Raw genomic sequence first — 13079 nt, forward strand, 5'->3', positions numbered from 1 at the left:
CAAATCCAAGTTTATTTATCAAATGCACAACAATACAGCTTGCAGCAGTAGTTGCTGGCTATGAAATGGCTTTTCCGTGAGCTCACAAAAATCACAAGAATCACAGAAGTCATAAAAATCACAAAAACACAAAAATCACAAAATTGAGGTTATGAAAATAAAGGTTACATAATACAGAATTACCTTCATACAGAAACTGGGATTCGTGTGAGCTCGAGGGCTCAGAAAGGGCTTCAGGGTTGAATACTGGTACAATGAAGAGAGGAAACGATCGGAGTTTGGGTCATGGGAGCCTGTGTCTAGATTTCGATCACCTGCAACAGGAAAGCCTCTCTTCACCAGGGGAGACATAGCCGCATGTCAGCAGCGAGGCCAGTATCTCAACTTCCTGTTTCCTGTGCTGGCAGGGCTCATTGCAGCAGCTGTGCTGTCTGTGTGCTCTGAGTCGCACAGGCGCAGCAACCAGAGCAATCAGTTGCATCACAGAGGATCGCGCCAGGGTGATGGGATAGAGGTGGGCACTAGCTAGAACCTGAGGCCACAGCCGAACACGCGCCAGAAAAGCTCCTCGAGCCGAGCTGTCCCTCAACACTCGCGAATTAAAGAATTAGGAAGGATGTGTCATTTAAATAATGATAACAGGAGGAAGCATGTGCTCGTCTTCGAGCGAAATTACGTGTGAACTGTCTGGAATTGTGAAAACACGTGTTGCTGGTTTTAAGAGCTGTGAAAATTCAGGACTTGGCCATGAAACACCATTAAGTAAAAGAGCCTTCACCTTAATCAAGGATAGCGAAATGGAAGTGAAGTTTTCTACACTATGTAGTCCATATTCATTGTGTCATATGTGAACTATCTATACATTTGCCTCCAAGATATTAAGAACCCCCTGTCAAACAGACTATCTCAGTCAGTCCATGCATAGTTCACCTGAAGATTGGGACACAGACCACCACCAACTAGCTCGGCCAACAGAATACCCGGATGTCAATCCTACTGGGACCTGGTGGATCACCAGCTCAGATGATCCCACAGGAAGAGGATCCCACAGTCCTGCCAGAGAGAGTCTGGACAGGGTGTTTCACAACCTGGTGGCACACCCACCCAATCCTGTACACAAACTCTTCTTGCTGCTAGCTAGGACACAGCACACTATTTGGAGGTTGTTGTAAACGTTTCTCTGCGTGAGTTTGTATTTGACAAAATACATTAACCACAAACCTATAACTCTTTGTTTCCACTAGAAGAAACCTCCCGAGGGCAAGAGTGCAAAAGCCCTCGCAGACTACAAATCCCAACGCAGGGGAAAAGTTAATGAAATGTGTAAAGGTCAGTAGAGAGACGCAATTTTGCTTTTCCCCCTCCTCTTTTTTGTTTATTGCTGACGAAGGGTAATTTAAATGAACTGTTTGAATTAGTCCTCCACCATTTCAAACGCACCTATAAGGAGGCGGCGCTGCTCTGAACTCGACGGATAGGTCGAAGAACTACACTCGAAACGCAGCCCTGACGAGAGGAGTGAAATTTGGGCAAACAGAGACACCTGCTGGTGAACCACGGACCCACAGCCTGTTCGGCAAATAATATAAAACGAACAAATACGAAAATTAAACATGATCGTTACGTCTGGGGTTCAGCGCAATGTTAGCAAAGAGCTGACACTGGCTTCGAAGAGCTTATTTTAGTTTCCCTGATACATAAAGCATCACATTCAGTTTCTTAATGAGAAGGCACACATTAATCAGTTAATGAAAGCATTTATGAAATTCCACCATTCAAATGCATTAGTGAATATATAATAATAATAATAATAATAATTGCTTACACTTATATAGCGCTTTTCTGGACACTCCACTCAAAGCGCTTTACAGGTAATGGGGTCTCCCCTCCACCACCACCAATGTGCAGCATCCACCTGGATGATGCGACGGCAGCCATAGTGCGCCAGAACGCTCACCACACATCAGCTATTAGTGGGGAGGAGAGCAGAGTAATGAAGCCAATTCATAGATGGGGATTATTAGGAGGCCATGATTGGTAAGGGCCAATGGGAAATTTGGCCAGGACGCCGGGGTTACACCCCTACTCTTTTCGAGAAACGCCCTGGGATTTTTAATGACCACAGAGAGTCAGGACCTCGGTTTTACGTCTCATCCGAAGGACGGCACCTGTTTACAGTATAGTGTCCCCATCACTATACTGGGGCATTAGGACCCACGTGGACCACAGGGTGAGTGCCCCCTGCTGGCCCCACTAACACCTCTTCCAGCAGCAACCTTAGTTTTTCCCAGGAGGTCTCCCATCCAGGTACTGACCAGGCTCACACCTGCTTAGCTTCAGTGGGTTGCCAGTTGTGAGTTGCAGGCTGACATGGCACTGATCAGCCTGCAATATAAGTTATATGCTCACACAAACACAAGGAAGGGATTCCGCTAATTAAGTATCTAGTAGGTGTTTCAATAGTGATAGTTGCCTTTAACGTTTTTTCCAAGTGCTTCTATATGAATGACTCTTCAGAAAGCCCACAAAGGAGAGGAGCCATTCCACCCATGTACTGTAACTTAATAAGCTTTTCAGTAGATAATTGATGCAAAGGGCTCATCCAGTGTTTCCTGAAAGACACCAGGGCATCATCTATCATATCATGGAAGGGTACCCTGTTCCATGCTCCCACAACCCTTTGTGTAGAAAATGCCCCGAGTTCTCAGTTCACTTCCCCTCAGTTTCCCTTTGTGTCCTCTTTTTCATGTTTTGTGTTTTAGATTGATCAGTGCCTTTAATGGTGCTGAATTCTTGAACCAGGTCCCTACATAGTCTTCTCTCAGCCATGTGATCTTCACCCTAATCAAAAGATCATTTTCAGTAGGGACACTTTCCTTGTTCCTTTCAGTTAATAATGAAGATATATTATAATACATGTATTCCTATATTGAAAATAAAAATGGAATATTTCAGATTTTCCTCTGGTCATAGCAATAACTCCAAAATAAATAGTGTGCATAATATAAAATAAACAGTCCTCAATTTATTCAAGACATTTCATTAATGAGAAGAAAACATATTAGGGAGAGCCTTAATCCTGGGGCTGATTATTTTCCAGCTGATCAATGACTTCCCAATATCGGGGCCCCTGATACACAAGAATGCCAAAGCAGCTAGTGCTCTGTGGTACCTCTCTTTATGTGACACCCTGCAGCAGTGTGAAGGCAGCTCAGAGTCTGTCCAGAGAAGCTCCAAGGAATGGGTTTGCTGTAACTGTTCTAGAGGAACAGTCTGAAAATATGCCATATGACTGTCAGTACTTAATATTCCTTGAATGGACAGGCAGATCCAAGCGAGCAACGTTTAAGACAGATCAACGTGTTAAGCATCCTCCAGTCCTGCCAGATTCATGTAAGTTTCCGGCACGAGGAGATGGTTTCTTTCCAAACTTGTGTACCTAGTTTCGCAACATGTGGCGCGACACTTACTTGCCCAAGCATTGTCCTGTGATACGCGCACTGTATCGCGTAACAGAGACACCTGCTGGTAACAATCGGCAATGCACCCAAGTATCTGCTGTAGTTCGTGGCCCGTGATGAACGAGAATAAAAGCGCTGTTCTGTAATCGTGACCCTGTACTGTTAAGCGCTGCATGCACAATAATTAATTGTATTCGTTGTTAATAACATCAGTGTTAGACACTGTCCTCGAACAACAACAATAATGCCAATTCATAATGTGTCTTTCTCTTTGTATTTGTGTCCATAAATGTGCTGATGAAATACACAGGCTTCCGGGTTAGCGCGACGCCTGACCCAAGACACTTTCTGGTATTGAATGGCTCGGTGGCTCGATGAAAGATTGCTGCAAATTACACAAGACTAAATTATTCCATTATTACAATCATCGCTTTTTTTGTTTGCATGGACTGGAGATGCCCTTTATTTTCCAAAATAGTTTTCACGCCCCGCTAGATATGACTTGGATTTTCTTACAGTGCCAGACACAGGTCACAAAACGAGCGACAAAAAGAGCCGGTGGAAAAAAAAAGGGAGTGACGCACAGATGACACGCAATAACCTCTACGTATTGCTCCACGTCACGTTACGTCACGTCGTACGTGCGCGTCAGCGCCTGTGACAGCGGCGGATTCCAGGGAGGCAGGCGAAACGGGTTTGGGGGAGAGAGTGTGGGAGACATACACACACAGACGGGGAGGGAGGGAGAGTAAAACTTTGGGATAAGAGGAAAAAAAAGTTTCGCCTCGCCTGAAAGCGGACCAGCGAAGGGCAGCCCGAGACCGGAACCGGTGCCTCTGCTCGAATTGGGAAGTAGCGGCGTGGGAAAACCTTTGCGTGGGGAACGAGAGAGGGGGAGAGAGTTGGGGGGATTATCTACGAGTTGCGGGAGCGGTGGGGATGATGAATAGGAGGAATCTCATGGAGTGATGTTATTGGTGATTCCCGAAGAATCAAAACGGAACAGAAGCCGGGACGCAAGGAAATAAAAACCGATAAATCGGCGATCCGAGTACACCAGTCTGCGGGCAGGTAGGAGCCAAACACTGGTTTTTAATATAAAAAGACCCACTCCTTTCTGGCGAAGGCTGTCTGTCGCCTGTGTCTCACTCGGGCAGGGAAACGGAGCCGGGAATGGGAATTGGGTACAGCTGACCACTGCCCTGTCAGGGTTACCCAATATTCCCGGCCGCCAGGAGCCCCTCGGACGGGAAGAGGAGTCCGGAGGGGTTGCATACAGCTCAAGGAACAGGGAAATAGGGGGTAAGGGGCGCAACGTTTACATACACGCGTTTGTTCTGACAGAAAAAAAACAAAATGAAGGGGGTTGAGTTGAAGACTTCGACTCAGTCAAGCCAGACAAAGTCGTTTTGTTTCGCTCCCAGCGGCAGAAACCTCTTGTGTCACGGGCGGCACTACGGTTAAGTCTGACTTATCACACACTCCAGTGGATGAAAGGCGTCTTTAAAAACCGTTCAGTTCTTGAAAGTCTGGAAAACATCTGCTGACTAAGTAAAAAAAAAAACCATACTAGCCTGCGTATATTTTTCGAACTCGCCAGTGAGTAAGCGCTGTTCCCAAAGTTGAGAAACCAGAGTGAGTTAGCTAACCGGCATTGAAAAATTTCTGAAGTGTGTATTACCTTGTAATTCATATTTTAATCAAGGGTCTGCTATGCAACCGAATGTGGGAAAGGGGGGGTTCAGAATAGAGTATGATATCGTTCTGCATTTTTAAAATGCATTAAAAATCACCATATGTCCGGCAGCACAATTGCCATCGCACTAAAGCGCAACCCTGGAATGCAGACGCAGGTCCATATAGTGGCGGGTACAGTATGTACTACAGGCATGCAGCTGGCAGCTACAGCCGTGTCTAGTTGGGGGACCTTTTTTTAATCATCCCTCTAATTTACATACACCCGTGTAAATTAATACACGTCTTTTAGCAGAACTGCATGTACTGTAAGTGCAATCAGAGAAGTACCACATGGTATGAGAGTCGAATGTGCACACCACTAGTCTTGGTGGAGAAAGGTTTTCCTTTTGTCAGGGGTCCCTGAACCCCTCACTGAATACAACATTGCCATAGAGGGTTGCCCAGGTGGTGGGTTTAGTGGATCATTCCTCTCAAATCAACTGTCTTATCTTACTATAGTGCCGTTTGTTATTAAACCTGCCCTAGTAACTTGCGCCTTTTAACGAGGGTTCAATCCAAAAACAAGTCTTCTGGAGAAGGTTGTGATTTGTGTGACACCCAAATGCATCTGAATAACCTAAATATGCTGCATTTTCTTGCATTTAGGGACAGTAGCCATTGTAATCCTGAAATATTGTGCTTGACTAAAGTATATTTTTTAAACAGAAAAGGCTTGTGATCACAAAATCATGTAATCATGTATTCATGTCAGCATCGTGGATCATTGGAGCATTCACAGGAGAATGAACTAATGAACTAAGCCACGAAGTTCAAGGAAGAAAACTGCTTCGTTGGTTTGTGTGCATAAAGGGCTCAGTCTTTTTCATGTATGTCATTGGCAGAGCTTCCTTGTAATAGCAAAGGTAAGGGATTGTCTCAGGTGTGATGAAGTCATCTAGGTAAGAGGTCCAGGATGGGCGATTGCTGCCTCGCAGTGCTAAGGCCCTGGGTTCAGTTCCTGGGGTGCTATCTGTGTGTGAGTTTGTATGTTCTTCCCGTGTTTGTGTGGGTTTCCTCCAGGTGCTCCGGTTTCCTTTCACAGTCCAGAGACATACCGGTAGGTTAATCAACTTCTGGGAGAACTGGCCCTGGTGTGAGTGTGTGTGTGTTTGTGTGTCTGTGTTTGCCCTGTGATGAACGGGTGTCCAGTCCAAGGTGTACCCTGCCTTGAGTCCGTTGCTCCGGCTCCTCCTACGACCCCGTACTGGCTGAAGTGGTGAGAAAAGGGATGAATAGAAGAGGTTGAGGATCCCGACTCTCCGGTAGAGAGGCGCAGTTTCATCCCCCCCAATGATGACTTTGCTTTAGGTTAAGCTTGCCTATTCATTTTAGTCCTTTGTACATCAGAGCTCCATGCGCTCTGGCAGAAAGCAATGGCTAACCACACACGCCGATGTGCTGCTTCACAATTTAATAGGGCAGGCTTTCCAATCAGTTGTGCACCCGTAAGAAAGGAGTTCCCAGTTCAGGAAGAATATGGGGCATGTGCTGCATACTGCATTGATTTCACATCATGAATCAAACTTTCCTCTCCTGTTTTTGCCAAACTGAGAAGCAACTCTGTTGCTTTCTTGTATGGGACTGGGCCAGGGGAAAGGAAGTCAGGTGCCCATCCTGTCTTCCTGTGCTAGACTAGAGCTGCAAGATGTGTTGAAAGGCGATTCGACCATGTGTTGTGAATGTTCTGCCAGCACAAGCAGGGAGGGTCTGTCTAAAACGGTGACACTTTCTCCTAACCCTGCAGTGCCACAGCTTTTCCCGGTGTTCCTTCCCGGATGGATCTGAACTCCTGATGGATCAGTGAAGCACATTATTGCAGTGGTGTCTACTCTTGATGCTGGACAACCTTTAATCCAGTTTGTCTAGGAGGTCACCCTAAGTTACCTATTCCCAAAAAAAAAGTAAGGTACCAAGTTAGGTATTTTAACTTTTCATTGTAATTAATACACCTCATTTGGTCCATGTTGCATGAAGGGTTTTCAGATTTGTGTTTCCTGTGATTTCTAAACTGTGTAATTTTACCTCTTACTATCTTAATTTCTTAGTTGTTCCATTTCGTTGGACTTTAGTAATTTAATGGTCACCTATAAAACCACGTGTGACGGATCTCAAATATCCACTAAAGGACTATCCAAATCCTGAGCCTTTGCAGTAGTTTCTCTCCCTGTTGCGTCTACCTCCTTTAGCTGGAGCTGAGTAAAAGTGTGCAAAAGCAGATAATCAGCTTTGTCATCGGTGCCTTCGAGATGCATAGCTTTAACCATTTAAATATAATAATAATAATAATAATAATAATAATTGCTTACACTTATATAGCGCTTTTCTGGACACTCCACTCAAAGCGCTTTACAGGTAATGGGGACTCCCCTCCACCACCACCTATGTGCAGCATCCACCTGGATGATGCGACGGCAGCCATAGTGCGCCAGAACACTCACCATACATCAGCCATCAGTGGGGAGGAGAGCAGAGTAATGAAGCCAATTCATAGATGGGGATTATTAGGAGGCCATGATTGGTAAGGGCCATTGGGAAATGTGGCCAGGACGCCGGGGTTACACCCCTACTCTTTTCGAGAAACGCCCTGCGATTTTTAATGACCACAGAGAGTCAGGACCTCGGTTTTAGCAAAACTAGTGCCCATTTTCTCTAAAATGAAACCGATTTGAAAATGAAAGTAGTGAAAGAAAGCATTGCCATGGTGAAGCTGAACGTTCCCTTTCGTTATTGGTCTAGAATGAGAAAAAGAAGCCCTGTTCAGAGACGCTGTGCACAAGCGCTGAGATTGACACTTTAACTCCACTCTTCAGTTGAGCGAGTCAGATGAGTTGGGACCCGCTGCCCCCTGTCAACACTGAAAGTGCTGCAGCTTTGGATGACCAGACCAGAGCTGGGGTAAACCTTTGGTGACTGTCCGGACGGGATGCCTCTCCGAAGAATTTTTTCTTTTCCTCAAGTGCAAACTAGGCAGCTAGGCTCTGGCTGAAGTGTCTCTTCAGCACACTAAATTCTTCTCCTTCTCCTTCACTGCTTTGTCTTTTGGTAGATCTGGGGACCTCTCGAATTTTAGTTCTTGTCTTCCTCTTACTTTTAGGAAAAGGGGAAGTAAAGCTTGTCCCGGACCCCCACTAAAACCAGCCCCTGTCATTAGCGGGAGACGGGTCAGGTGAGGGCAGGACGGAGAAGCCGGTGACGAAGCGCGCACTTGTGAAAGTTTGTGCGACGGACGCTCCGCGCTGCGAGACGGCTGACTCATTGATTCTCACTTTTGAGAAATCAAAGGGGATAGTTTGTGTCACCGACTTTTGTTCTCCTGGTATTTAACGTCTTGCCTGTGTCATAGTCACTTGATGCTGTGTCTGAGTCATTCTGTCAGTGTTTTTGGTCCCAGACCGCTGTTCTGTGTAATCGATTTCTTAACTTAGTCCACTGCCTCCTCCTCCCCCTCCTACGTCTAATTTTTTTCCACACAGCATTAATTATTTTAACTTACAGCACCTTTGCTCTTTCCTCTAGTTTAAAATAAAGCACGGTGGTGACTGCGTGATTATCAGTGTAAAGTACTGCAGTTTCAGACCAAACGAAATGAAGCACTACTGGTCCGATCGGAGATCTTGAGTGGAGGACCAGACCCTCCAGGGGCTGGAGCTGGCAACCCCAGAGCCCAGCCGGTCCTGGAGGGGCTCAAAGAGGCGAGACCCTGCGGACGGCTCGGACCCCCTGTGCTGACCCTCCGAGGGTGGCCTTCTCTGACTGTTCGTGCTCGGGATTTCCCGCAAGAGCCTGATGGCTTCTGCCTTCGCGGGTGGAAGTGATTCATGGTGTGAAGTGGCGCTCGCTGTCAGGCAGTTACTGGAATAGCCCGCTGCCTTTTCGCAAGTTTGCCACGCGGAGGTGCTTGTGCCGTTATCTCCCAGTTTTCGTGCCCGTGCCATGTGTTTCCTGCGCTGCGCGTTTCCTGTGTCTTGCTGCTGCTTGCCACTCACTGTGTGGTCATGTGTTTTCCCATGATTCAGCAGTGCTGGGCTCTGCTCTCAGCGAATCACGCGCAGACGTCTGAGCTCTTACTCTTCAGACCACATCCCTTTGACGTTTCACGTTGACAAAGAGTTTGGAAAGGTTGTGTTGGTTGTGTGTGCATGCTTAATAAAAAGACACCCCGACTAATTTAAAGAGGCTCTGGAAATTTGAATTAATTGGGGGAAAAAATACAGATGAAGTTGTGGTCCTTGACCTAGATTGCACCTGTATTTCAGGAATTTGACACTGTTTTTCCTATTTGATTCCCAAACCTGAATCACAAAAGTACTCCTCTCTACCCCCTACTTTCAGAGCTTAATGACTTCCACAGCCTGACAAACTACTTTACCCCCCAGTCTTCTTGCAGATCTGCATAATCAAATCAAGCCTAATGCTGTACAGAGCAGTATGTGAGTGGCAGCAGGAGGCAGGCAGTCCTGTTCCCTGCGCTGTCTTCGGTACAGTTGCTTCCTAGAAAGATCCGTCATGGTTCAGACTTGCCTCTTGGGGAACTTGTCGTGCCTGTTCCAGGAATCCCTTTCCGTGCGCGACGGTACCTGTCTGTGAGAGGATGATTCATCCCACAGGGGGTGTGGCCGAGCTGTCAGCAAGGGCAAAGCAACCGTATGACTGTTCTCGTGTCGTGCAGTTGTATTTGTATAGTTGTGCAGTTGGCCCATTCAGGCCAGATGTTGTATTGCAGTGAAGGCTGACTTTGCTATATCAACACTCACACCCACATACAGTGTACTTCCTAGCCCTGCAGCTTCACTCAGATGCTCTTTAGAAAGGTCTTTCTGCCAGGGAGACTCATGGTCCTGTGCTTACGGAGTTTCGATTCTAGTAGTGTGGAACAGACCGTGAGCATGGTTTAGCCTGGTTCATGTTATTGAGCAGAAAATCTGAACTGAAAGATTCTGCTCTCTGACATTGGGTTTGGTAAACTGTGTTTGTAGTTGGTGGTTGAATATACATTTAAAAACTCTATTCAGCTGAGCAAACAACACCCAGTCACAAGCTAGTCTGGTGCATTTTCAGCTGGATTTAGAGTTCCATCCTGAGACCACTGTAAGGTTGCCCATGTGTGCTGGTTTAATTTAGCAAGTGGAAACATGTCTGCATAGTGGAGATTTACAGTTTTCAGGGTTCTGTGCATATTCTGTGTTCCCTTTAGGTTAAACTGAGCTGTCCCAGGTTGAGCGAGAGAAGATGTTTAAGGCAACCAGTTCACTGAACAATAAGTAGCCATGCTATACTTAAATCCTACAGAGAAATGTGCCACTTGAATCCGATTTCAGCAAGAATGTAGAAATGTCAGGTGTATAACCATAATAAATCAAGTATATTGGAAGAATACTTTCATTTAAGTTATAAATAAAGACAGTAAATACAAATCATACATTTGAGGGCAAAATGTTCAAATCTGAGATGTCTGTGCAAAGATAAGGTGCTAGATTCGTTGCAGTTTTAAGGAGCGCAGAGCGTGTTCCTTCCACATTCTTGCTTCTAAACTTAGCCTGCATTCTTGTCCGACCTGCTCGCTGAAATAGCAGCGTGAAAGCACTGACACAACCTTCCTGCCACTGGGTCAAGACCTGGGTAGGGTCCAGCCTGGGCAGCGGATGTCAGTGCGAAACAGCGTGACGACTGCAGGCAAACCTCTCTCTTGCCTGTGTCCTCCAGTGAGTCTCTCTTACTGAGCACGTTTTCTTCCGCCCCGTCTTTCTTTTTATTTTTATAATGAGAGATCCCTGCTTCGTACTTGATTATATTTGGAATGGCTGTGTTCTGACACGCGACTGCCCAGAAATGACTCCCATGCCGCTCGAGGGTGAAGGGGTGGGGGCGTGCTCGTCTCCGACACGCACAGCTGGGGGCCCGGCAGGACATCCCTCATCTCATGTGTTGCGGACTCTGCAGCGCCAGAGGGGAGAGTTAGCGCTGTCTGGAGGGATGGAGCGACTCTCACTCATGTTGCGGAAAGCCTTGTCCCTTGTCCTCATGTCCCAGTACTCTTGTGTTTGCCAGGAAGCAGAGCAATCCTGACTGAAGAACCCTCCTGCCTGCAGCAGTCTGCCAGCCAGCAACCGGTTATTGGCCAGGCTGTGAGGGGTCTCTTTCATACTCTCAAACACTTCATGCCGAAGACTTCCTTTCTTCACGTGCAAATCGTCTCCAGAATCTGATGCCCCAGTGATCGTCGAGGAATAGCTTTCTCAGTGGATCTGCAAAAGCTTCCTCCAGATCTCTCCAGTATGAGCCGTCTTCTTTGGATCAGTATGAATAATTTTTTAAAGAAGGGCAGTATTATAATGGAGACGCATGAAACCAGATAACCTAGAGAGTTTTGGTAAACTGAAGTTGTTGTGACAGTTTAATGAGTATATAGTAAACAAATGCAGAGGGCTGCGTCTGTAAATAGGAGTTCTGCCACAACGACGGAAATTACAGAAAGAAGTGATTTTTGCTTTTGTGGACTGAGTTAGAGAAAATGCTACAAAACTCGAGTGTTGCTCATGCTTTTGCCTGTTACTCAGCTGTAAACTGTTAAATCTGAAACTTGATTTATGCAAGACTCTGTCACCTTCGTTAAGGGCAGTGTAATGAGCTGCTCATTTAGAACTCTCCAGTGTTCGTCTTCTCCATCTCCACAGTGAGCGACAGCAAGGCCAGCCGTGCTTCAGACGGGCCCCCCTACTGTACCCCCCCAAACCCAGGGGAGGAGATCCGAGGGAAAGAATGTTCAGCTCACAAAACTGTTTGTCCGTGGCCGTCTTATTTTAAGAACAGGGGGATCTGCTGTCTCTCACCTCTCCCCTAGAGCCCCCCAGTCCTGTTAGAATGCGTGTGATGCAAACCCTCAATACCACATCCCCCCCAGCCCACAGCCAGTTGTTCCCGTCCTGTGAGTACGAGTGCGCGGCTCCGTCTGCCCAGGCACATGGTTTCACTCCTCCAAGCATGCTCACTGCCAGCGGGGTCATCACATGCAGTAGGGGAACCATCAAGAGGCCCACACTGAAGCAAAACAACACAGCGCAGTTTAATACGAGCTAGACTAAGCGTTCTCTGTTGTTTTGGCTGTCGCATCTCGGCATTTCAATTTTGAGGCATGGAGCCCTTTTTGTGTTTATGCTGGGTGCTCGTCTAGCTGCAGTCCTGCACGATGTTCTTCCTGTGCACCACTTGGTTTGAAGCAGTATTGCATCTTTGAAGTTGTTAGCTTGCTGATAGACAGGGGAATGTCCTGTTATGTGGGCCTTGGAGAATGAATGTACAGTATTATCCTAGCAGCAAGACTTACATTCCGTTATTTGTGAAGAACAAGTTTGAGCAATTAGGCTCTTCACATGTCCATATTCCCCTACAGATCTTCAAAGCCTCTGATAATCTAGGTTCTCCTCTTTTATGGACTGCATAGACCATTTGGAAGCCCTGTAGAGGAAGCAGTGTTTTAAGATCACTTGAGGTAGATTGGAGCTCCTTAAAAACATACCTCAGGATGTCTTTACATATTTACAGAGCTTTTAAAATTGCTACCCTGAGATTTTGTTTATAGTACTTCATGTGCTGGTGCTAGGTTACTGCCTGACCTTTAACCCTGGGCTGACCTTTCTGGTCCCATTCATCCTCAACACCCTCAAATAGATCATCTTGAAAAAAGGCCACCAGACAATACAGGGATTTAGTTCTTACAGTTACAGATCTTTAATACTTAATAATACCCCTTTAATACTAGACAGTAGAAAAGGTACACACTGGCTATATTCATAAACTGTTCTGTCATGTTAATTCTACCACTCAGTTTTTGAAATCGAAAATACATACCCTAATGTTACAAAACATTTAAATGTCTTTCAG

General features: G+C 46.2%; 1 protein-coding gene across 4 annotated transcripts in view; it reads left to right on the forward strand.

Moving 5' to 3' along the window:
• The first annotated feature begins 4126 nt into the window (after nt 1-4126).
• The window catches only part of ppardb (peroxisome proliferator-activated receptor delta b), a 32219-nt gene continuing 23266 nt past the window's right edge, over nt 4127-13079 (forward strand). For 2 of the 4 annotated variants that reach the window (XM_088640301.1, XM_088640298.1), the window contains exon 1: nt 4127-4532. The gene's annotated coding sequence lies outside the window, so the exon portion shown is untranslated. Of the gene's footprint in view, nt 4533-4555; nt 4764-10599; nt 11472-13079 lie in introns of those variants that run through there. The other 2 variants (XM_088640300.1, XM_088640299.1) reach the window with 2 other exon arrangements.

The sequence above is a fragment of the Lepisosteus platostomus genome, chromosome 7, assembly GCF_059453375.1.
Source record: "Lepisosteus platostomus isolate fLepPlt1 chromosome 7, fLepPlt1.hap1, whole genome shotgun sequence".
Taxonomy (NCBI): domain Eukaryota; kingdom Metazoa; phylum Chordata; class Actinopteri; order Semionotiformes; family Lepisosteidae; genus Lepisosteus; species Lepisosteus platostomus.